Raw genomic sequence first — 26,918 nt, 5'->3', positions numbered from 1 at the left:
TAATCAGGTAGTGTCAGGACCTGCTAATGGTCATGCCTTGATGTGGCTTGCAGGCTTATAACGCTTTGGCCAAAGGGTTTAACTAAATGACCCCTTTTTCAAGAGAATATATAGGTATTTCACAGTATTTTTGTCATATTGGATGTAGCATTGGGCTTTTTTGTCTTGTATACGTCTGCATTTACTGAAGCTTTGAGGCCTGCTTTTGAAATAGTATTAAGTACATCTCATTGGGGGGAAAAAACCTCACTGGATTACAAAGTGTTGAAATGCATTGATGCCTGTTATTTACACAAGTGAATAAGACAATCCATAGGAAATTCAACATTTTGTGGCTCATTTAGGCATATGGTGCAGCCCAACTGGCTTTTCTCCAAGCTTAGGTGACCCAACATTATTTTGCACCGCACAGAGGGCTGAGAACATAGGATTTTCTCGGTTTGCGCTGGGGCAACTTTTAGCTATATCATTTACGCCAAAAAAGAAAAGGGAATATTGTAGTGGCTGAGGTCCATGATCCTGCATGATTCACATTTCAAACTTACAGATCAAAGGTTTGCAATGTTCTCCTTTCACCATACAGGCCAGCTCTACTTATTTGGGTATGAAAAAGTTCAGCTTATGAGACAGAGCAAAGCTTTCTTGTTTCAGTAGGACCTATAGTATCCTTTACCCTTGCATCGGTTAGGTGGTAGACTTATGTCTTAGCCAAAATGTGTTTGTAATATGAAAGGTTTAATAATGTATGATTTATGCAATATGTTGAATAAAAGAAAATAAATGGCTGACTATATTGTATTGCAGGCTTTGAAGCGGCATTGAGTGTAAGTTGGGGATCTGGAGGGGTGTGTAATGCTACAGTGTATCCTATTTTATTTTTTTAACTTTTGCTCTTAGACAAGTTCACCCTCCTATAGAAGCTGTAATGTATTACTATACTGTGGGTAAGCTTGCCAAACTATGGATTTTTGATTTTCACTATACTTACCAGCAACCTTGTTTGGGGAGATATTATCCCATCTGAAAAATCAATTCTTCTTTTGGTGAAATATTCAGAGATCTCCCACATTTCCCTCCAATGCCTAGCTGATCAGAGCTTTCACATGCTGCCTTGCGGGATTCTTAGTTTAATGAATGCGTCTTCCTTCTAGTGAGTGGGAATCCAACAGTGTGAGACAAATAACAGCTGGGCTACCTGCCAGCTCTGAAGTATCCATCAGCTGGGACATCTGCCCCTGGGACCCAGAAGAAGGTGAAACTCACTGCTGTCTGATGTCACTGCTCTGAAGGAAATATGGATGGGCAGAACAATCCAAATCCGTTCCACAGAATTTTTGATAAAACCATCCTGCCCACGAGAGAGGGAAGGGGGTTGGGGGGGGGGCTTTCTATATTAATGTGTCACTCCAAATAAATTAGGGAGATATGCCTGTGCTAAAAAAGGGGCATAGCTGACTGGGAGATATGCTAAGTGCTATGCAAAGTATGTTTAAGTGAGTGACATCCCATACTTCCTAAAAGGCTTTCCTTACCAACAACATATAGAGTTTATAAGCTTAAAACACCAACCTAATAACCGGAATGGTGTCCAACCCAACAGAACTAGCTTTTCTAGGCCACAGCTCTAGCAGTGTGAGCGAAACAAGCTAATGGGTAGTATCACTCTCACATCCTACTTTTGAACTGCTCACATATATTGTAGCTAATCTAGCTATTCGTGTATCTCAGGTGTGCTCCATAAGGAATACGGTAAAACAGAACAAGGAAAAAAATATTCACTATGCCATCTGCCAGAGTGACAGACACATACTGAATTTAAATACTTTATTTTACAATAAATAAAACGCAACAAACTGCAGGAAGTGATTCTGCTGGCTTCTCACAGCACACAAAGTGCTATTGAGTGTTATTGGGTGGATAAGTCTAAGGTACCTTAGGAATGGGATATGGTGTCAGATCCAACTGTGACGGTGAGGGGATACCCAGGCCAATAAATAAAGGTATTATGCCCGGCTGGGTGCCCCTGTGCCAGATTGGGAATTGTAGAGTGTCAGTTCTGCAACCCAGCAAGGGTGGTAATACTGCAAATGTATTCAAAATGCCTGTGTCTCTCCCCCAGGGATAAGGGGGCGAGAGTAATGCTAAGTAACAGCTGTATAAGCCATGTAACAGGGTTCCCCTGAGTCATAGTGGGAAATGTAAAGTGTCAGCTCTGCAGCCCACTGCTGGCTGCAAGCCTGTAAATGTGTTAGAATTGTCTGTGTGTGTCCCGCTATATAAGGGGTATAAGGTATAAGGGGACCACATTAATACCCAGTGTTACATTGTATATGTCTTCCCCAGTTATGTATCAGTTATAACAGTGGTTCCCAATCTGTGCGCCGGTGCGCCGTGGCTTGCCTATAGGGGTGCCGCGATTATCCCTCCCCACCATCCCTCCGATTATCACTCCCCACATCTCTCCTTCATGTCGACCGGGCCGCAGGGGATTGGCTGCAGGTCAGAGGAAGCCGGGGGCGGGGCTTCCGCTTTGTGCAGAGCACACAGTGAGTGTGTGTGTCTGCCTTCCCGCTCCTGGCTCCTCTGTCTGCTGGTGGCTGCGTGGTGTCCCATCCCCTTCTGCCCTGGGTGATAGGAGAAGGTGGGGGGGGGGGGGGGTGAGGAGGGGTAGAGTTGTACATTTGCCTGTCCAGTGACTGTGTGCAGGGAGCTGCCTGCATGGATCTTCTGCCTTTCCTCTCCCTCTTCCCCCCCCAGTCACTCACATCCGTCACTGCCTCTGCTCTCCAATGTGTGTGTGTATCTGTATGTGTGTGTGTGTGTATCTGTGTGTATTTATTTGTGTGTGTATCTGTGTATGTGACTTTGTGCACGTGACTGTGTGCAGGGAGCTGCCTGCATGGATCTCCTGCCTTTCCTCCCCCCTCCCTCCCTGTCACTCACATCCGTCGCTGCCTCTGCTCTCCACTTCTCTCCAAAGTGTGTGTATCTCTGTGTGTGTGTGTGTGTGTGTGTATGTATCTGTGTGTGTGTGTGTGTGTATGTGACTGTGTGTATGTGACTGTGTGCAGGGAGCTGCCTGCATGGATCTCCTGCCTTTCCTCCCCCCTCCCTCTCTGAGAGAGTGTGTCTGAGAGAGTGAGTGAGAGTGTGAGTGAGAGTGTGTCTGAGAGTGTGAGTGAGAGTGTCTGAGAGAGAGAGAGAGAGAGAGAGTGTGTCTGAGAGAGTGAGAGAGTGTGTCTGAGAGAGTGAGAGAGAGAGGGTGTCTGAGAGAGTGAGAGAGAGTGTGTCTGAGAGTGAGTGCATGAGAGAGTGTGTGTCTGAGAGAGTGAGTGTGTGTGTCTGAGAGTGAGAGAGTCTGAGAGATTGAGAGAGTGTCTGAGAGATTGAGAGTGAGTGTCTGAGAGAGTGAGTGTCTGAGAGAGTGAGAGTGAGTGTCTGAGAGAGTGTGAGTGTGTGTGTGTGTGTGTCTGAGAGTGTGTGTCTGAGAGAGTGAGTGTGTGTGTATCAGAGCGAGTGTGTGTGTGTCTGAGAGAGTGAGTGTGAGTGAGAGAGTCTGAGAGATTGAGAGTGTCTGAGAGATTGAGAGAGTGAGAGAGTGTCTGAGAGAGTGAGAGTGAGTGTCTGAGAGAGTGAGAGTGAGTGTCTGAGAGAGTGAGTGTCTGAGAGAGTGAGAGTGAGTGTCTGAGAGAGTGTGAGTGAGTGTGAGAGTGTGTGTGTGTGTCTGAGAGTGTGTGTCTGAGAGAGTGAGAGTGTGTGTGTATCTGAGAGAGAGTGTGTGTGTGTCTGAGAGAGTGAGAGTGTGTGTGTGTGTCTGAGAGAGTGAGAGAGAGAGTGAGAGTGTGTGTGTGTCAGAGAGAGAGAGAGAGTGTGTGTGTGTGTCTGAGAGAGAATGTGTGAGAGAGAGAGTGTGTGTGTCTGAGAGAGTGTGTGTCTGAGAGAGACACAACTGCACACTGCAACTGTTAGGTTTGTATATACACCTTTGTTTTTACTTTGGGCGCCGCGGAAAAATCCTGATCGCCTTGGGGAGCCTTGAACCCAAAACGTTTGGGAACCACTGAGTTATAAGCATTGTCACAGTGTGTGACGATGGAGGGGATTTGGCCCGGGATTAAAGGGGTTGCACCCCATTTGGCCACCCCTGACCTCACCTGGGAGTCAAAGGGTTAACTGGGCTAAGACCCCGAACTGTGATTTAACCCCTGTAATGACATGTACATGTGTATTCCCCTGTTCCCTTGTTCCCTTGTAATGTCTGGTTAATCAGTGTCTGCATCACACACACACTAGAATCCATCCAGGAGCATAAGGGTTAATAGTCCTTTAATGATTATAGCTCTTCCGTAGGTCATAGCAAGTCGCTTTTTGGACCATATGGTGTCCCAGTTCTGGCAATGAGAACTGGGAAGTTTGGTTCTGCCCGACCCAACAGAACCAGATATTTTAATACGTTTATGTTTTATGCTTAATACTGTATTTTAAGGTATGGATAAGCTTCAGAGGAATTCCTTTGCTATCAGGATGACAGATGGCCCTAGAGACATGGCTAGAACTTAAGTTTGGTTCAAAAGGTTTTATCACCCTGTCTCTGTGAGAATGGAGGGGGGCGCATTCCATAGCAGTTTTTAAGTGTCGCACTTATCACTGTCCAACACAGGTTATCTTGTCCAAGATCCGGAGGGGTAGCTGGCCTGGCATTCCATTTGCACATGTGGGGCCTCAGAAAGGAGACCCCAGAGTTCTACTGCACATGTGCCAGCTAGCAGGGGGGCCTGTCCTAAAATGTGTTCCCCCATCAAAGATTGGCTGGAGATAATTGCAAACCAATCCCAGGGTCTTAATGTTACAGATAGAGGGACAAAGGGTTTATAACCTGCTGTTTCCCATCTATCCTTTGTCTTCATTTTTGGTCTTCATGCAAAGTCTTCATTCGTTTTCGTTTGCTGATATGGTTACCTGATACCACCTGAATGGTTTCCTGATTGCTGAGAGAAACGCTATGCACTGTCTTCCTGCCCGAGGTCTTTTCATGCTTTTGGGTGTCTTTATGACTATGAAGAGTGCTGTATGAACTGCCAGTCCAGCTGTGACTGCTTCATCATTTCCCTTTTACGTCAGTGTCTATAGTTTGCTTGTTATTTGTACATATTTGCTGTGTTCACCTTTATCAAGGAATAAATTATATTTATCATATCTTAAGTCTCGTCCCAGTTCAAACCCAGGTATATATATATTTATATATAGTTTTGGTGTAAATTACAGCCTGTCGCAAGCTCTCGTGACACAGTGATTCACTGCCAACCGCAGAAAGGAAAAAAAGTTTTAAAAGTCAGCAGTCTTTTGCATAGTGCATAAGCAATGAGGTAACTTTGGCTGGGAATGTCCTAGAGCACTGAGTTTTGAAGTGGGCACTGCTGTGATAAAACCATTAAAAAGGTTATCACACAATTTTTATAAAGCCTTATAAAAATTGATGAATTAAAGTTACCCTAGTTTAATTGTTTTAACATTATAGACATAAGGGGATTTTCATTCAGGCCAGAACAGGATGCGACACTTAGGGTATAAGTACCAGGCTTTAGAATGCATGGCAGGAAATCCCAGTGAGTAAGCAATGCATAATTAGACTCAGGTTTCCAAAGCCACCCTGCTGATTCGGTTCCCATATGTCTGGTAGTTCAAATAAACTGACACTGTCAAGTGTTTTGTGGGGAGTGAGAGAGGTAAATAGTTTTCTCTGACATATGTCTAGGTGTCAGGGAAAAGGCAGACAATATGTCACCATGGAAGTGGGCTTGGCTAGGTATGCTAAGCGGCTTAAGGGCGAAATTCGCACATGCTCGCAGCATACCTTGAAGCCTCTGCCAGGCTCCCTGAAGTATGGGCGAACCTTGACAATAGGTGGGATGTTTTGTTCCTACGCCACGATTGGTTGCACAGTGTGAAGATAGGACTTGTGAGGTTTTAAAAGTCTGTGCAGCCAGCCAGGAGGTAGATTCAACATGCTGTAAAAAGATTCACCTGAGATTCCATCTAAGAAAGTACCTCTAAAGAGCTGCAAAATAGAGGATACATGAATCTACAGTAATACAACGAATCCGCGAGTTAAAAAGTTATACATTTATTAAGAGACAAAATAAAGTGAATAATAAAAGAAAACATAATTATAAAAAACATAAGACCTGAGGGTGATCAAACCACAATGTATACTGGTCCTATTAGTGAGATCTACAGTTGTACTTGGTGGTAATTTAAGAACTATGATAAGCAGTGAACAAAGCCTGTATATTTATGTTTGCAGAACAGAAGACTCCTAATTTAGAGCTTGTTTGATCATGCAGATTGCAAAATCAATATGCATTAAATCACAGGTTTGTTTCTTCAGAGGTGCAGTCACCCTGAAAGAGACCCTATCCGATTAAAAAGATTGTTACATAGAGGGGATTTAATGACCCCTGTACAATCTATATGAGCGCGATTGCACAGATCAAGTCTAATAAGATGACCATATATAACATCCAAGTGGTGCCAAGAATATTAGTCTACAAATAATAACGGTGTTTGCCTATCAAATCGCAGTTAGAACTGTGTAATCCCTAGTGCAATGGAGTTGCCACCGATTTTCTTCTAATCTAGCAGAGCGATGTAGCCCAGGTTCTGTTCAACTTTTATTTAAATCTCACCCAGCCTCAGTAACTCATAGCCCTCAGTATATACAGTATTATTACTTTTTAGTTGAAGTGCTTTCAAGGTTACAATCAACAAAATAGATATCCCTTGGAGTGGCTCACACTGCTAGAGCTGTTGTTCTGAATAACAGAGATTGTGTGGTTTCAACTTTTGATCCGTTGGATCTGATACCATATCCCATTCCTAACGTGCCTTAGACTTGTTAACTTAATAACACTTTGTGTGCTGTGGGAAGCCAGCGGAATCACTTCTTGAAGTTAGTAGTGTTGTATTTATTTTAAAATAAAGTTTTTCAATTCAGTATATGTCTGGGACTCTGGCAGGTGGCACAGTGAATATTTTTGTTCATGTTCTGTTATACCGTAGCCATTTTTGTGCATATCCATCATGTAGCACCAAAATTAGTGCCTTTACCTGTATTAGTTCTCTCCCCCTGGCTTCCTCTAAAAGCAGACCACTTCCTGGTTGACAGTTTAATGTTACCCATGGAGTACACCTGAGATACTGGTGAGATATGCTAATAGCTAGATTAACTACGTGTGAGCAGCTCAAAATTAGGATGTGACAGTGAACGACATTGTGGGCTCGTGTGCACTAGCCATTGCGCCCAGATGCCCATGTTGTCTGGTGCCAGAGTCGGTACCCACCGAGATGTCCCCACCAGTTCCAGGTTGTGTGGTATATTGGTGCATCACCACAGTAAGCTCCAATAATATAGTATAACTTCCATATATATGAATCCAAAATCCAGGAACAATGTAGATAGATGTAAATAAACCTCCCAGGGTGAAAAACAGGGACTTGGTGGTGCCCACACGGCTACCCCAAAACTTCGTCTCCAATAAACATAAATTCACCCCTAGGGTAACAGTACAGAACAGTCCAGCAAAGGAAGGTAAAAAATGATGGGCTATGCCCTTTACCTTCCTGATGTGGTTCCAGGTAGGAGGATTCTTCGGCGTGCAGCCCTCAGAAGGGAAATCTAAAGAGGCAGAAGAGAAGAGGAGCACAGCTCACAGCGTCAGCAAACGCAAGGAAATAAGGTGACCTTGAGAAAGTCCTAAGGGATGAAACGCGTTGGTGCGTGGTCCTGTTTTTCTGCCTAACTGACCATTAAAGGCTAATGTATATTTTACCCCTGTTTGGAGTTGCCCTTATTTCCTTGCGTTTGCTAACGCTGTGAGCTGTGCTCCTCTTCTCTCCCACCGGTTCCAGGACTGGAACCCATACTTGATGATCGGGAGGGTGAGTGGACTGCCCCAGGGGTGTTGGGTGCGCTTCCCCATGCAGCGCGGGAGCGGGTAAGCTCCGTGCTGATAGCCACCAGGGAACGCAGGGTGCCCCGACATCGCTCCCCGGAGGAGGTGTGCTTACCCTCCTCAGAAGATGATGCATGCAGCCAGAGATCTGTGGAGAGACCATCATCTGCCGGCAGCTTGAGGCGGAGTTTGGATACCGAGGTGTCCCTCCGACAGGTCGTGGTGCATCTGGAGCCCCATGCCCGAGGAAGACGCCGGAACTAGGAAGGACACGCCTGTGGTGGATCGGGTGGAGTCAGAGGACGTCTCCTACCTGCGGAGCGGTGAGGCACCCTCTTCTTACTTCAGCCAGGTTCCTGTTGCGGCCTACGCGGATGAGGTGCCGGATGGTGCCTTGTGTGGCGTGAAGAGCGGAGATGCACTTCCGGCGCAGCCGGACGTAACGTCATCCTCGCCGGTGGACCTCGCGAGATCGTCCATCAGTGACGATGTCACCAAGATGGCACCTGCTAAAGCTGTGGGACCTCGGCCAGGATCTCCGGTGATGAGTGCTGGACTGTCCCCTGCTGACACCCAACTATTCTTGATCCAACCCAGGGGAAGAGGTCGCCGGACCCTTGAGGCGCCTGATGCCACCCTATGACACCCCCCCTGGGACTATGGTAAGCCCACACCACCGGGACTTACCATGGACATTATTAGGCCCCAATAACTGGCCTCTACCGTCAGTGTCCTTTCCCCAGCTGCCCCTGTCCAGGACATTGTCATGACCACCATTACATCCGCCTGTGCTGCGGGCACTAGTCCTGCCTCTGCAGGCTCTAAGCCTGTTAAGCCACGGTACCGAAGTTACAATGTGTCCCCTAATTTCTCCACTGATTACTGAGACTGGGATTTTGTGGATTTTGCGGCCTGGTCTGATGACTCAGAGGGGGAAATACCAGCTTCAAGCCGAATACCTGTGGCTAGGTTCCACCGTTCTTTTAAATCCTTTAGGGCTCTCCTTGTTACCCATGTTAGAAGGGTTTTGTTTGTCTCATCGCTGATCTAATCAGTGGATGATATTGGGCTATTAATGTCTGTAATGCTGTAACAATGGTTAATGTCTATGCCATCTGATATGTAACCTTGTGTTGTATTTCAGGCTCCAGGTTGACGGATGGTGCCCCAAATTGGTTCTAAGTGAGGACATGGGATTTTTCACCTAGGGTAGAGTGTAACCATGGCTGGTTCTGGCTATACTTCTGCCCCCTGCCATGTAAGTCCTGGTAGCTGCAGGCTAGCATCTTGGGTTTTCCCCATCCTCAGACAGCCTCTTTTTTTTTTTCCAAACGTTTTTTATTAGGCATAGTTATTTTTACATACATTGAGTTACTTTATATTTCTGGCCTAATACATGTAGGTTTTCCTTGTTCGATTAGGGGACGGGGGGGGGGGGGGGGGCACACTCAGGGCCACTTTATGGTCCACCTCAGGCAGTCTCTTTGAGTGACAGGGGTGGAGGTGGAACTTGCTCTGTGTGCAGCCAATCCGGGTGCAGACCTTTTGCCCTCCCCCTCTGCACTAGAGAGGAAGCCATTCCAAATTATAGTCAGTCTCGGTCTCTCCCCTTGGGATTGAGACGTGTCTTAGCCCCCTCAGGGGGGCTGAAGAGAATACCAAGCAGGCTTGGAAGGCTTCAATTCTGCCAGGAGGCCTAGGCACATCCAGAAGCCTGGGGGCTTGAGAAAGCATACTACCTCTATTGTATAACATCAGCAGTGGAGGAATAAAGAAGCCCTTTTGTTTTATACACCCCTGCCTAAGTCTCCGTCTATTAGGTAGAGGTATGAGAGATATGTTTCACTGTGGGGACTGTCTCTAGTACACCTGGAGCCTGCTGTGAATGGAGGCGGTGCACCAGATAAGAATCCAGTCTGATGACAACCAAAAGCCTGTCCTGTTTCCCCATACCAACGTGGACCCTCAGCATCTCCTGGAACCTAACAGGTATGAAGCACCATACCACGGGTAGCAAAGGCCAGATCTCCCAGAGCGGGGGTGGGGGGCGGGAAAGCAGTGCTATATGTAAAAAGCATCACATTGGTTAAAGCGTGGAAGCTTCAGCATATTACATTCACTTACTGATCGATGACATAGAGATCATGACATACTTCTAAAAACGACTTGTTTTACCAATGGGCAATATCCCTCCTTTTAGGTGTTTTGTATTTACTTGTACAAAGTCCTTTTGGTAAAACACTTTTGTTTATAGTGAGCTGAACATATTAAGGTTCCACCATAAAACGAATTTCCTTGGAAGAACCTACATCCTAGTTAGAAGTGTACGCATTTTCACATGATAACGTTCGGTGTCCAACTTAGTGGAGGCCCTTCCACTTTCATTAATTGGGGGCCTTACGACCACGTGATTGATATCCCCCAACATCTTCTGACACAAGGGGGTTAATTAAAATAAAAAAGGATAACAAAAAACAAGAAATGGAGGAGCTGTAGCTGAACTGTGGATCATTACCTTCTTATGTGCCAGTGTTTCTGGTCCCTTTTGGCAAATCAATATGGCTGCCATCCAAGCCTCATTCCCATGGGCAACTAGGAAGCATAATAGCAACAAAGTGTGTGAAATAGAGCATTCACACTAGATTCCTAGTTGATTGCGCTCAGTGTACATAAAGGTATTTAAGTACGACTCGATCAGACCCAGGATTCAAATATTTCCCGAGTGGAAGTATATAAAACACCTCATAGGTACCATTAACATATAGGTAATCCAAAGAGCAAGGGTATATACCAAAAATATCAACTGATTGAGTCGTACTTAAATACTTCTATGTGCCCTGAGTGCAATCAACTAGGGATGTATTGTGAATGCTCTATTTAACACACTTTGTTGCTAATGTAACACCCTTCCCCCCAGCCCCCTAAGGGAGATTTGCAGGCAATGGGTGTTATGGTGCTACCTGTAGGCTTACAATAGGCCTAAGCCTCCACACATAGGGTGCTTGGGGGATAATGCACACTCCCGTTATGCCCTTCAGGAACTATATACCTGGGGCACCTTATGCAGCTAGATGTCCATCCAGAGTTATACCTAATGTAACATAGCCTCCCGGCAGTTACTTCCTTTCCTGGGCCTTTCCTATAGTCAGTCCTGTTAGTGCAGGCAGTGGAAAGGTTAATGCCTTTATAAGGCCTGTGTGTGTATATTCCAGCCTTGAATAATGTATCAGTATTCAAGGGCAGGCCTAGCAACTCTGAGGATGTCAATCTGAGGGGTGGATATTGGTTGGAACGCCCCCTGATGTGTGTGGGCCAATCTGTGTCCGGCTCTGGCTTGCTATAAATCAGAGTCAGAGACACTCCCCTAGGACTGGGGTCGTCAAACCGCGGCTCGCGAGCCGCTTGCGGCTCTTCGGGCACGACCATGCGGCTCTTCTAAGGATTTGTGGCGGCAGGCGGATCATGCTGCAGCAAGTGCGTGGGTGGCGGCGGTGAGGAGGATGCCGTGCGAGAGCAGGTAAGTTTTTTCCCCCATGTTGAATGAATGGTTGCCGGGGGGAGGGACTTAGCATGCCGGCTGGGCCGTAGGGGATTGGCTGCAGGTCAGAGGGTGCCGGGGACGGGACTTCCGCTTCCTTCTGCAGAGCACACGTGATGTGTGTGTCTCTTCTCGCTCCTGGCTCCTCTGTCGGCTGCGCAGTGTCTCCCCCCCTCTGCCCACCCGAGCGATAGGAGGTGGGTTTTTGTTCCTTTGCCTCCTGTCCCTTCCCCCCCCTTGGTGCGGGGGTGGGTGCAGGGGGAGGCGGGGAGCCGCCTGCTCGTGGCTGCCTCTGTCTGTACTCCACTGTGTGTACATGTGTGTGTGTGTACGTGTGTGTACCAGTGTGTGTGTGTGTACCAGTGTGTGTGTGTGTGTACCAGTGTGTGTGTGTGTGTGTGTGTACCAGTGTGTGTGTGTGTGTATCTGTATGTGTGTGTGTCTCCCTCTCTCTCCCTCTTCCCCCCCTCTCCCTCCCTCTCCCTCTCCCTCCCTCCATACGCCCATTCTGGCCTCCACCATATGCCAACTCTGGCCCCATCCATATGCCCACTCTGGCCCCCTCCATATGCCCACTCTGGCCCCCTTCATTACGTCCACTCTGGCCCCCTCCATATGCCCACTCTGGCCCCCTCCGTATGCCCACTCTGGCCCCCTCCGTATGCCCACTCTGGCCCCCTCCGTATGCCCACTCTGGCCCCCTCCGTATGCCCACTCTGGCCCCCTCCGTACGCCCACTCTGGCTCCCTCTGTACGCCCACTCTAGCCTCCTCCAAACGCGCACTCTGGCCCACTCCGGCCCCCTCCATACGCCCACTCTGGCCCCCTCCATATGCCAACTCTGGCCTCCTCCATATGCCAACTCTGGCCCCATCCATATGCCCACTCTGGCCCCCTCCATATGCCAACTCTGGCCCCCTCTATATGCCCACTCTGGCCCCATCCATATGCCCACTCTGGCCCCCTCCATATGCCCACTCTGGCTCCCTCCATCCCCCCATTCTGGCCCCCTCCATATGCCCACTCTGGCTCCCTCCATCCCCCCATTCTGGCCCCCTCCATACGCACATTCTGACCCCTTCAAACGCCCATTCGGGCCCCCTTCATACATCAGCTCTGGCCCCCTCCATATGCCCACTACAGCCCCCCCCCATATGCCCACACTGGCTTCCTCTATCTGCCCAATCTTGCCCCCTCCATATGCCCACTCTGGCCCCCTCCATATGCCAAATCTGCCCCCCTCCATATGCCCACTCTGGCCCCCTCCATATGCCAACTCTGGCCCCCTCCATATGCCAACTCTGGCCCCCTCTATATGCCCACTCTGGCCCCCTCCATATGCCAACTCTGGCCCCCTCTATATGCCCACTCTGGCCCCATCCATATGCCCACTCTGGCCCCCTCCATATGCCCACTCTGGCTCCCTCCATCCCCCCATTCTGGCCCCCTCCATATGCCCACTCTGGCCCCCTCCATATGCCCACTCTGGCTCCCTCCATCCCCCCATTCTGGCCCCCTCCATACGCCCATTCTGACCCCTTCAAATACCCACTAGGGCACCCTTCATACATCAACTCTTGCCCCCTCCATATGCCCACTCCAGCCCCCCCCCATATGCCCACACTGGCTTCCTCCATCTGCCCATTCCGGCCCCCTCCATATGCCCACTCTGGCCCCCTCCATATGCCCACTCTGGCCCCATCCATATGCCCACTCTGGCCCCCTCCATATGCCAACTCTGGCCCCCTCCATATGCCCACTCTGGCCCCATCCATATGCCCACTCTGGCCCCCTCCATACGCCCACTCTGGCCCCCTCCATACGCCCACACTGTGTGACGACTCAGGGGATTCCTTCCCCTCCTTGTCCCTCTCTCCCATCTGTCACTTCCTCTGCTCCTTCCCACTCCTCTCCTTTGCCTTCTACCTCTCTCCCATTGCCGCAGCTCATCCCTCGCAGGTCTCGCATACCCACGTGGTCCCCGACCCCCTGCTATGATGCTCCCCGCTCCCTCACTCCCGCGGTGCCCGCGTTACCTTCCCCAGCTGTTTCCTCCACTCCTTTACCTTCTTCCAGCGTGGTACCCACAGCACGGCGCTCCGCGCGCCTGGTGACGCGGCCGGTGCATGTGCCCTCGCAACTCACGGAGGGTGCACACGCATGCTCCTCCTCTGGGCGCCGTGAATCGTCTGTCCCCTCCTCTCGGTCCCTGCGGGCCGTCTCCTTGGTGCAGCTGGTGCGTGCGTCTCCTCTGCCCACGGAGGGCACGCGCCTCTCCTCTGAGCTATGTTCCCCTGCTGCTTCTCCCCCTCACTCCTTGCGGGCCGTCTCTGTGCTGCAGCCTGTGCGCGCGCACCCCCACCTTACAGAGGGCATGCGCACACGCTCCTCTTATCCTGGCTGTCATGTCTCCGTATCCCAAACCCTGCAGGCCATTCCCCTGACTGCCCCTTCTGTCTCCTCCTCTTCTCTCCCTGACCTATCCCTATTGTCTCCCACTTCGCTCTCTACTCCTCCCCTCTTTCCTATTGGTGTTCCCTCCTTTATTACCCCTGTCTGTCCACTTCTTCCTCACTCTGCATAGTTCCTGTTTCCCTGTGTGTACCTGACCTATGCTGTGCTCCCTCTGTGTCTCTGCTGTTTCCTGCTCCTGTGTTATCTTGGATTTCCCTGGCTTACGACTCCTGCTTGTCCTGGACTACTCTGCTCTCTGGTACCCCTGTGAACCTTGCTACGTATACTACTTCGCTTACCTCTGGCTTCCTAGGACCTGGCTTGTACTCTGACGATTCTTCCCTCTGGACTCCTGGATATTGGCACACGGACACGACTATTCTTACGGACATCCCCAAGTGTTGCAAGTATCATACTAACTCTCTTCCAACAGGCCCAGCAACGCTATACCACACTCCGGGCTTGCTCCCACTGCTGTGGGTGTGTGGTGTCATACCGTTCCCACCTCAGTACTGGGGTCCTGCCAGGTCTGCGGGCATACAGGCGTGACATTATGCAGAGCCCAACAAACGCAGACCCCCCTGAGGTGGGTACAGTGGTGGAGATCATTATTCACCTAGAAACCTTACAACTCGTCAGTAGTCAGCTGTCCACTGTCTCCCAGCAACTAACTAATGTTTCCCTTCGAGGAGGTTCCCTGACATCAACGCCACCTGTGGCTACTATCTACGCCAGCCCTGGCCCATGGATTCCCTCTCCGAATCACTATGATGGGGACCCCCTCGCCTGCCGCGGTTTCTTAAACCAATGTGAGGTGCAGTTTGAGATGTCCCCCTCCCTGTTTCCAACTGGTCATGCTAAGATTGCATATATATACGCTTTGCTCACTGGAGATGCTCTCGCTTGGGCCTCCCCCCTATGGGAGCGCAAATGCGAAGTAACGCAAGATTATTCATTGTTCAGACATGAATTTTAACTTGTGTTTGATACTCCCGCTTGGCGTGAGACAGCCGCCTTCTCCCTTTTTCATATTTCTCAGGGTCGAAGATCAGCTGCCAAATATGCCATCGAGTTCCGTACGCTGGCCGCCGAAGTACAATGGAATGATGAGGCCCTCACCGCCGCGTACTGGCACGGACTCTCAGATACATTGAAAGACGACCTTGCGACTCATGCCCGGCCTACGTCCCTGGAGGAGTTAATCACCCTGAGCGTACATATGGATCAGCGTACGCAGGAACGACGGCACGAAAGACACTGTTCCCGTTCTTCTTCCTCTGTTGTTTCTCACAGGTCGCCCGCCACTCCTCTTCTGGCCCTGGAGGCCTCGGAACCGATGCAGGTCGGCAGTCAACAACTCCAGGCAACCGAGAGAGCGCGGTGCCGCTAGAACAGGCTGTGTTTCTACTGTACCTCTTCGGAACATCGTCTCCAGAATTGTCCCTTGAAGCCGGGAAACGGGCGCACCCAGTAAAGGTAGAGGGGCTTCTATTGGGTACTGTCTCTCCTTGCCCCTCTCCTTCAGAAGCTCTCCCAAAGAAGTTTCTGCTTCCAGCCACATTGGAGGGTCCAAACCTTTTCGTAAAGGTTGAAGCTTTCGTCGATTCAGGATCGGGTGGTAATTTCCTGGACCAGAAGTTCGCATTTGAGAATCAAATTCCCATGTGGGCCTCGAGGCCATCGACGGACTACCCCTCCAGCCGGCATTCATCATTTGGGAGTCTATTCCTCTTACCTTGACCCTGACTGATGGTCATAAGGAGGTAATTATCTTTGATGTTTTTCAATCTCCTACTGTGCAAATTATATTAGGATTGCCTTGGCTTCAACTCCACAATCCGCGCATTGATTGGTCTGGCACTCTGCCTCTCCAGTGGCCTTCGTCCACAGATGCCGTTCCAGCAGGGTCTCCCGTGGCTGTGCTTGCCGGTTTGGACTCCGTTCCTTCCAATCTATTGATCCTGCCTGCTGTGTACCATGAGTACTTGGATGTGGTTCAACAAGGTACAAGCGGAAGTTCTTCCTCCTCATCGTCCGTATGATTGTCCTGTCGACCTCATCCCTGGGACTGTCCTGCCGAAGTCCAAGTCTTATCCACTCTCCATCCCGGAGACCGAGGCCATGACTACCTCATTCAGGAAAATTTGGAGAAGGGGTTCATCCGCAATTCTACCTCCCCTGCCGGGGCTGGCTTCTTCTTTGTGAAGAAGAAGGATGGATCACTGAGGCCATGCATTGACTTCCGAGGTCTCAATAAGATCACGGTGAAGAACCGGTATCCTCTCCCGCTCATTTCTGAACTGTTCGACCGTCTTCAAGGGGCCTCTATCTTCTCAAAACTTGACCTAAGGCGTGCCTATAATCTCATTCGTATTAGAGAAGAAGACGAGTGGAAAACAGCATTTAACACACGTTCTGGACACTATGAATATCTTGTTATGCCCTTTGGATTGTGTAACGCTCCTGCCGTGTTTCAGGAGTTCATGAACGACATCTTCCGTGATGTATTGGGAACCTTTGTTATAGTCTACCTAGACGACATCCTTATCTTCTCTACAAATCTGGAGGAACATATTCAACATACCAAACTTGTGCTGTCCAGGCTTCGTTCTAATCGCCTTTATGCCAAAATGGAGAAATGTCTGTTCCACAAGGCTTCTACTGCCTTCCTGGGTTATATCATCTCCAGCCAAGGTTTTTCCATGGACCCAGAGAAGCTGAAGGCGGTCCTCGACTTGCCGCTCCCTAATTCACTCAAGGCCGTGCAACGTTTTCTTGGCTTTGACAATTATTACAGGAAGTTCATCAAAAAAATTTCTTCCATTGCTCTTCCCATCACTGCTTTGACCAAGAAGGGCGCCGACGTCTCATCCTGGTCACCTGAGGCCATCTCCGCCTTTGAGATTCTCAAAAAGGCGTTCGTGTCTGCTCCCATCCTTCGTCATCCGGATACCTCCCTCCCCTTCACTTTGGAGGTCGACGCCTCGTACGTAGGAGCGGGCGCAGTTCTTTCCCAGAGGACCTTCCCCCAAGAGAAACTTCACCCTTGTGGTTTTTTTTCACGGAAGTTCTCAACGGCCGAAAGGAATTATGATGTCGGTAACCGTGAACTTTTGGCCATTAAACTGGCTCTTCAAGGATGGAGACACCTTTTGGAAGGTTCCAAAGAACCAATCGCTATTTTCACTGACCACAAAAATTTGTTATATATTGAGGGGGCTCGTCGCCTGGGTTCCCGCCAAACTCGCTGGTCACTCTTCTTTTCCCGCTTCAACTACACCATCTCATAAATTCCTGGTACCAAAAATGTTAAAGCGGACGCCCTCTCTCATCAGTTCGCCACTGAGACTGAAGCTAAGGAAGTCTCGGAGCCTATTCTTCCTGCCAAGTGCATAATTTCTGCTAACAACTTCGATGTGTTGGACGAGATCAACAAGGATCAGGCCCATATTCCCAGCAGGTTCAGGGTACCAGAAGGACGTCTATACGCAGCTCCACGTTTTCGCCATAAAGTGTTACTTTGGGGTCATTCCTCTAGAGCAGTTGGTCATCCAGGCTTCAAAAGGGCGGCAGATCTCATTAAGCGGACGTTTTGGTGGCCTAAGATGAATCAAGACATTCTTGAATTTACCACCGCCTGTCCTGTATGTGCCCAGAGCAAGACACTCCATCATAAACCTTCCGGACTTCTTTTACCACTCCCCATTCCGGAACAACCCTGGAAGCACATTTCAATGGACTTCATTGTTGAACTGCCCATTTCCCAAGGGATGAACACCATTCTGGTCGTAGTAGACAGGTTCTCTAAACAGGCACACTTTATCCCCCTCAAGGGTCTTCTCAACTCTGCTACACTGGCTGACGTCTTCTCCAGAGAAATTTTCAGGTTACATGGCGTTCCCATTTCAATCGTCTAGGACCGTGGGTCTCAGTACATCTCAAAATTCTGGCGGGCTTTCTCCCAAAGATTGGGTGTATCTCTCTTGTTTTCCTCTGGATACCATCCACAAACCAACGGTCAAACGGAAAGGATGAACTAAACCCTTGAACAGTATTTAAGATGCTTAATTTCAGACTCACAAGATAACTGGGTGTTAGGAATGTGAGCACACAGTGCCTCAGGCGGGTTCACGGCTCTCTCCTTACACTGCTCAGACCCTTCCACTACAACCACGCAAGCCCCCTTCAACTTCAGCACTTACCCTTCGGCATGGTGGGACACTCCACGAGGTACTTCCTCCACGCTCTACGCCGCAGCCGTCGGCGCAGAATCGTCACCCCGCACGCACGTGCACACCCCACGTTGCTTCCTCTCATGCGCACGTCGGACTTACAGTGCACACACAAAAGCCCTTGAACTTATCCCCACAGGCTCCACCCCCAAACACCGCACGGTTACAATCTGGCTCTTGCTGAGTGTCACCTGAACTCTAAGAACAGCATCCAATGCACTGAAGCTCCATGGGCTCCTCCAGGCATGCCCCCTCTCCTGGTTGGCTGTTCCAGCTTTATATACCCTCTCTGTTCTGTGCTTCCTCGCTCGTTATAGTTTTTGTATGGGTGTTTCACAGTGCTTGTTCTTTGATTCTCTCAGTTTTGACGCGGCTTGGCAGACTACCCCCTTTGGCTCTCGACTTCGGATTGTTCCTGTTTACGTACCTTCTGGCTCCCTCCGACCACGGCACTCATCTCGATCCTTCCATACATCTCCTACCCCTGATCTCAGCAACGGCAACAACCATTCTTCTGGGAAAACGGTATCGGCAAGTATTCACGCAATACACCCCATCTGGCCTGGTACCATCTAATACCACAACCTGGACACGTCCCTCGCTCTATCGGTGTGTGTATTCATACCTGCCACCTCAGTTCTAGGGACAGGTCTGGTCTGCGGGCAACTCCGGCGTAACACTGGCTGGATCTTCTGCCATGGGCCGAATTCGCCATAAATTCCCTGAAGAACGAGTCTACTCAGGAGTCACCCTTCTTTATGAACTTTGGTTTTCATCCCACTAGTCTTCGTCTCTCACCTTCCCCTTCAGGTGTTCCTGCAGCTGACTCTCATATCACCAACTTACAAGAATCCTGGAAGAAGATCCTCAAGACCTTACAGACTGCGGTTGCCAAACAAAAAACCAAGGCAGACCGTCACCGTCAAAAGGGTCCTTCCTTCAAGCCTGGCGATCTGGTGTGGCTGTCCTCCAAAAATATTAAGCTAAAGACTCCATCACCCAAATTATCTCCTAGATTCTTGGGACCATTAAAAATTTTGGAGAAAGTGAATCCGGTAGCCTATCGTCTCGATTTACCTCCCACAATGAAGGTTCCGTCCGTGTTCCATGTGTCCCTCCTTAAAAGCTATATCCCCAGTCGTCATTTTTCTAACCCCTCTCGGAAACCCAAGCCAGTGTCCACCTTGGGAAACAGGAGTACAAATACAGTCCATCGACTCTCACTGGTCTAAAAATAGACTGCAGTTTTTGGTACACTGGAAGGGCTACGGCCCTGAGGAACGTTCCTGGGTACCTGCACGTGACATCCATGCCCCAAGACTACTTTCACAGTTCCACCAGAAATTCCCCCTCAAGCCGTGGTTGGATCATTCGGAGATTGATCCTCAATTGGGGGATACTGTGACGACTCAGGGGATTCCTTCCCCTCCTTGTCCCTCTCTCCCATCTCCTGTCACTTCCTCTGCTCCTTCCCACTCCTCTCCTTTGCCTTCTACCTCTCTCCCATTGCCACAGTGCATCCCCCGCAGGTCTCGCATACCCACGTGGTCCCCGACCCCCTGCTATGATGCTCCCCGCTCCCTAACTCCCGCGGTGCCCGCGTTACCTTCCCCAGCTGTTTCCTCCACTCCTTTACCTTCTTCCAGCATGGTAACCGCGGCACGGCGCTCCACGCGCCTGGTGACGCGGCCGGTGCGTGCGCCCTCGCAACTCACGGAGGGCGCGCGCACACTCCTCCTCTGGGTGCCGTGAACCGTCTGTCCCCTCCTCTCGGTCCCTCCGGGATGTCTCCTTGGTGCAGCCGGTGCGTGCATCTCCTCTGCCCATGGAGGGCGTACGCGCACGCCTCTCCTCTGAGCTATGTTCCCCTGCTGTTTGTCCCCCTCACTCATTGCGGGCCATCTCTGTGCTGCAGCCTGTGGGCGCGCACCCCAACCTTACAGAGGGTGCGCGCACACGCTCCTCTTATCCAGGTTGTCATGTCTCCGCCTCCCAAACCCTGCAGGCCATTCCCCTGACTGCCCCTTCTATCTCCTCCTCTTCTCTCCCTGACCTATCCCTATTGTCTCCCACTTCGCTCTCTACTCCTCCCCTCTTTCCTATTGGTGTTCCCTCCTTTATTACCCCTGTCTGTCCACTTCTTCCTCGCTCTGCATAGTTCCTGTTTCCCTGTGTGTACCTGACCTATGCTGTGCTCCCTCTGTGTCTCTGCTGTTTCCTGCTCCTGTGTTATCTTGGATTTCCCTGGCTTTGACCCCTGCTTGTCCTGGACTACTCTGCTCTCTGGTACCCCTGTGAACCTTGCTACGTATACTACTTCGCTTACCTCTGGCTTCCTAGGACCTGGCTTGTACTCTGACGATTCTACCCTCTGGACTCCTGGACATTGGCACACGGACACGACTATTCTTACGGACATCCCCAAGCATTGCAAGTATCATACTAACTCTCTTCCAACAGGCCCAGCAACGCTATACCACACTCCGGGCTTGCTCCCACTGCTGTGGGTGTGTGGTGTCATACCATTCCCACCTCAATTCTGGGGTCCTGCCAGGTCTGCGGGCATACAGGCGTGACACACTGGCCTCCTCCGTCTGCCCACTCTGGCCTCCATCATCGCCCACTCTGGCCTCCTGAATCCACCCACTCTGGCCTCCTCCATATGCCCACTCTGGCCTCCTGAATCCACCCACTCTGGCCCCCTCCATACGCCCACACTGGCCCCTTCATAAGCCCACTCTGGCATCCTCCATACGTCCACTCCGGCCCCCTCCATATGCCCACTCTGGCCTCCTCCATCTGCACACTCTGGCCCCCTCCATACGCCCACTTTGGCTTTCTCCATACACCCCCTCTGGCCTCCTGCATCCACCTACTCTGGCTTGCTCCATATGCCCACTCTAGCCTCCTCCATATGCCCACTCTGGCCCCCACCATACGCCCATTCTGGCCCCCTTCATACGCCCATTCTGACCCCTCCAAATGCCCACTCTGGCCACTTCCCTATGCCCACTCTGGCCCCCTCCATACGTAAACTCTGGCCTCCTCCATACGCCCACTCTGGCCCCCTCCATACAACCACAATGGCCTCCTCCATCTGCCCACTCTGGCCTCCAACATCTGCCCACTCTGGCCCCCTCCATACGCCCACTCTGGCCCCCTCCATACACCTACTCTGGCCCCCTCGATATGCCCAATTTTGCCCCCCCATACGCCCTTCTGGCCCCTCAATATGCCCATTGTGGCCTCCTCCATACATCCACTCTGGCCCCTTCCATACACCCACTCTGGCCCCTTCCATGCACCCACTGTGGCTCCCTCTATATGCCCACTCTGGCCCCCTCCATATGCCAACTCTGGCCCCCTCCATAAGCCAACTCTGGCCTCCTCCATATGCCCACTCTGGCCCCCCCCCATACGCCAATTTTGGCCCTTCATATGCCCACTGTGGCCTGCTCCATACATCCACACTGGCCCCTTCCATACACCCACTCTGGCCCCTTCCATACACCCACTCTGGCCCCCTCCATATGCCCACTCTGGCCCCCTCCATACGCCAATTCTGGCCCCCTCCATACGCCAAATCTGGCCTCCTCCATATGCCAACTCTGGCCTCCTCCATACACCAACTCTGGCCTCCTCCATACGTCAACTCTGGCCTCCTCCATACGTCAACTCTGGCCCCCTCCATACGCCAACTCTGGCCTCCTCCATACACCCACTCTGCCCACTTCCATACGCCCACTCCAGCATCTCCAATATGCCCATTCCAGCCCCCTCCATACGTCTACTCCAACCCCCTCCATACACCCAGTCTCGCCCCCTCCATATTCTCACTCCGGCCTCCTCCATATGATCACTCCAGCCCACTCCTTACGCCCATTCCAGCCAACTCCATATGATACTTTGACCACCTCCATTCGCCCACTCCGGCCCCCTCCATACGCCCACTCTGGCCCCCTCCATATGCCCACTCTGGCCCCCTCCATACGCCCACTCTGGCTCCCTCCATACGCCCACTCTGGCTCCCTCCATACGTCCACTCGGGCCTCCTACATCCACCAACCCTGGCCTGCTCCATACGCCCACTCTAGCCTCCTCCATACGCCCACTCTGTCCCCCTCCATACGCCCATTCTGACCCCTCCAAATGCCCACTCTGGCCCCCTCCATATGCCCACTCTGGCCCCCTCCATATGCCTACTCTGGCCCCCTCCATACACCCACTCTGGCCCCCTCCATACATCAACTCTGGCCCACTCTGGCCCCTCTATATGCCCACTCTAGCCCCCCCCATATGCCCACTCTGGCCTCCAGCATCCGCCCACTCTGGCCTCCTCCATACACCCACTCTGGCCCCCTCCATACGCCCACCCTGGCCCCCTCCATATGCCCACTCTGGCCCCCTCCATACACCCACTCTAGCCCCCTCCATATGCCCATTCTGGCCCCCTCCATACGTCAACTCTGGCCCCCTCCATACGCCCACTCTGGCCCCCTCTATATGCCCACACTGGCCTCTTCCATATGCCCACACTGGCCTCCTCTATCTGCCCACTCTGGCCTCCAGCATCTGCACACTATGTCCTCCTCCGTATGCCCACTCTGGCCCCCTTCATATGCCCACTCTGCCCCCCCCCCATATGCCTACTCTGGCTTCTCCATACGCCCACTCTGGCCCCCTCTATATGCCCACTCTAGCCCCCTCCATATGCCCACACTAGCCCCCTCCATATGCCCACTCGATCCCCCTCCATATGCCTACTCTGGCCCCCTCCATACGCCCACTCTGGCCCCCTCCATATGACGACTCTGGCCCCCTCCATACTCCCACTCTGGCCCCCTCCATATGCCCATTCTGGCCCCCTCCATATGCCCACTCTGGCCCCCTCCATACGCCCACTCTGGCCCCCTCCATACACCCACTCTGGCCCCCTCCATATGCCCACTCTGGCCCCCTCCATAAGCCCACAATGGCCCCCTCCATACGCCCACTCTGGCCCCCTCCATATGCCCACTTTGGCCCCCTCCATACGCCTACTCTGGCCCCCTCCATATGCCCACTCTGGCCCCCTCCATACGCCCACTCTGGCCCCCTCCATACGCCCACTCTGGCCCCCTCCATACTCCCACTCTGGCCCCCTCCATACGACCACTCTAGCCCCCTCCATATGCCTACTCTGGCCCCCTCCATATGCACACTCTGGCCCCTCCATACGCCCACTCTGGCCCCTCCATATGCCCTCTCTGGCCCCTCCATATGCCCACTCTGGCCCCCTCCATATGCCCACTCTGGCCCCCTCCATACTCCCACTCTGGCCCCCTCCATACTCCCACTCTGGCCCCCTCCATACGCCCACTCTGGTCTCCTCCATACGCCCACTCTGGCCCCCTCCATATGTCAGCTCTGGCCCCCTCCATACGCCCACCCAAGCCCCCTCCATACGCCCACCCTCGCCCCCTCCATACGCCCACTCTGGCCTCCTCCATACGCCCACTCTTGCCTCCTCCATCTGCCCACTCTGGCCTCCAGCATCCGCCCATTCTGGCATCCAGCATCCACACACTCTGACCTCCTCTGTATACCCACCCTGGCCCCCTTCATTTGCGCACTCTGGCCCCCTCCATATGCCTACTCTGGCCCCCTCCATATGCCTACTCTGGCCCCCTCCATACGCCCACTCTGGCCCCTCCATACGCCCACTCTGGCCCCTCCATACGCCCACTCTGGCCCCTCCACATGCCCACTCTGGCCCCTCCATATGCCCACTCTCTCCCCCTCCATACGCCCACTCTGGCCCCCTCCATATGCCCACTCTGGCCCCCTCCATACGCCCACTCTGGCCCCCTCCATATGCCCACTCTGGCCCCCTCCATACGCTCACTCTGGCCTCCTCCATACGCCCACTCTTTCCTCCTCCATACACCCACTCTTTCCTCCTCCATACACCCACACTGGCCTCCTCCATCAGCCCACTCTGGCCTCCAGCATCCGCCCACTCTGGCCTCCAGCATCCGCACACTCTGGCTTCCTCCGTATGCCCACTCTGGCCCCCTTCATTCGCCCACTCTGGCCCCTTCCATATGCCTACTCTGTCCCCCTCCATACACCCACTCTAGCCCCCTCCATATGCCCACTCTAGCCCCCTCCATACGCCTACCCTGGCCCCCTCCATACGCCCACCCTGGCCCCTCCATACGCCCACTCTGGCCCCTCCTTATGCCCACTCTGGCCCCCTCCATATGCCCACTCTGGTCCCCTCCATATGCCCACTCTGGCCCCCTCCATACGCCCACTCTGGCCCGCTCCATACGCCCACTCTGGCCCCCTCCATACGCCCACTCTGGCCCCCTCCATACGCCCACTCTGGCCCCCTCCATACGCCCACTCTGTTCCCCTCCATACGCCCACTCTGGCCCCCTCCATACGCCCACTCTGGCCCCCTCCATACGCCCACTCTGGCCCCCTCCATACGCCCACTCTGGTCCCCTCCATACGCAAACTCTGGCCTCCTCCATATGCCCACTCTAGCTCCCTCCATACGCCCACTCTGGCTCCCTCCATACGCCCAGTCTGGTCCCCTCCATATGCCCACTCCGGCCCCTTCCGTACGCCCATTCCAGCACCCCCGGTACACCCACTACGCCTCCTACATCCACCAACTCTGGCCTCCTCCATATGCCCACTTTGTCCCCCTCCATACGCCAACTCTGGCCCCCTCCATATGCCCACTCTGGCCCCCTCCATACGCCCACTATGGCCCCCTCCATATGCCCACTCTGGCCCCCTCCATACGTCAACTCTGGCCCCCTCCATACGTCAACTCTGGCCCCCTCCATATGTCAACTCTGGCCCCCTCCATATGCCCACTCTGGCCCCCTCCATACGCCCACTCTAGCCCCCTCCATACGCCCACTCTGGCCTCCAGCATCCGCCCACTCTGGCCCCCTCCATACGCCCACTCTGGCCCCCTCCATATGCCCACTCTGGCCCCCTCCGTACACCCACTCTGGCCCCCTCCATACGCCCACTCTGGCCCCGTCCATACGCCCACTCCAGCCCCCTCCATACGCCCACTCCAGCCCCCTCCATACGCCCACTCTGGCCTCCTCCATATGCCCACACTGGCCTCCTCCATATGCCCACACTGGCCTCCTCCATATGCCCACATTTGCCACCTCCATATTCCCACACTGGCCTCCTCCATCTGCCCACTCTGGCCTCCAGCATCCGCCCACTCTTGCCTCCAGCATCCGCACACTCTGGCCTGCTCCTCTGGCCTCCTCTGGCCCCTTCATACACCCACTCTGGCCCCCTCCATACGCCCACTCTAGCCCCCTCCATACGCTCACTCTGGCCCCCTCCATACGCCTACTCTGGCCCCCTCCATACACCCACTCTGGCCCCTCCATAGCCCACTCTGGCCCCTCCATACGCCCACTTTGGCCCCCTCCATATGCCCACTCTGGCCCCCTCCATACGCCCACTCTGTCCTCCTCCATACACCCACCCTGGCCCCCTCCATACGCCCACCCTGGCCCCCTCCATATGCCCACTCTGGCCCCCTCCATACGCCCACTCTGTCCTACTCCATCTGCCCACTCCGGCCTCTTCCGTACGCCCACTCCGGCACCCTCCGGTACGCCCACTCTGGCCCCCTCCGTACGCAAACTCCGACCCCCTCCGTATGTCCATTCCGGCCCCCTCCGTACGTCCACTCCGGCCCCCTCCGTACGCCCACTCTGGCCCCCTCCGTACGCCCACTCTGGTCTTCTCCGTATGCGCACCCCAGCCCCCTCCATACGCCCACTCTGGCCCCTCCATACGCCCACTGTGACACCCTTTATACGCCCACTCTAGCCTCCTCCATATGCCCACTCTGGCCCCCTCCATATGCCCACTCTGGCCCCCTCCATATGCCATTTGAGCCCCCTCCATATGCCATTTGAGCCCCCTCCATATTCCCATTCGGGCCCCTTCCATAGGCACACTCTGACCCCTCCATATGCCCACTCTGACCCACTCCATACGCCCACTCTGACCCCCTCCATACGCCCACTCTGGCCTCCTCCATACACCCACTCTGGCCCCCTCCATACACCCACTCTGGCCCCCTCCATATGCCCACTCTGTCCTACTCCATATGCCCACTCCGGCACCTTCCGTACGCCCACTCCGGCACCCCCGGTACGCCCACTCCTGCCCTCTCCATACGCAAACTCCGACCCCCTCCGTACGCCCACTCCGGCCCCCTCCGTACGCCCACTCTGACCCCCTCTGTATGCCCTCTCTGGCCCCCTCTGTACACCCACTCTGGCCCCCTCCGTACGCCCAATCTGGCCCCCTCCGTACGCCCACTCCGGCCCCCTCCGTACGCCCACTCCGGCCCCCTCCGTACGCCCACTCTGGCCTTCTCCTATGCGCACCCCAGCCCACTCCGGCCCCCTCCATACGCCCACTGTGACACCCTCGATACGCCCACTGTGACACCCTCCATACGCCCACTCTAGCCTCCTCCATATGCCCACACTGGCCCCCTCCATATGCCCACTCTGGCCCCCTCCATATGCCATTTGGGCCCCATTCATATTCCCATTCGGGCCCCTTCCATAGGCACACTCTGACCCCTCCATATGCCCACTCTGACCCCCTCCAAACGCCCACTCCGACCCCCTCCAAACGCCCACTCCGACCCCCTCCATACGCCCATTTTGGCGCTGTAGATCCCTGCTTGGCAATGAT

Source organism: Ascaphus truei, chromosome 1, assembly GCF_040206685.1.
Source record: "Ascaphus truei isolate aAscTru1 chromosome 1, aAscTru1.hap1, whole genome shotgun sequence".
In the NCBI taxonomy this organism is placed as follows: Eukaryota; Metazoa; Chordata; class Amphibia; order Anura; family Ascaphidae; genus Ascaphus; species Ascaphus truei.
This window is presented reverse-complemented; position numbering follows the sequence as displayed.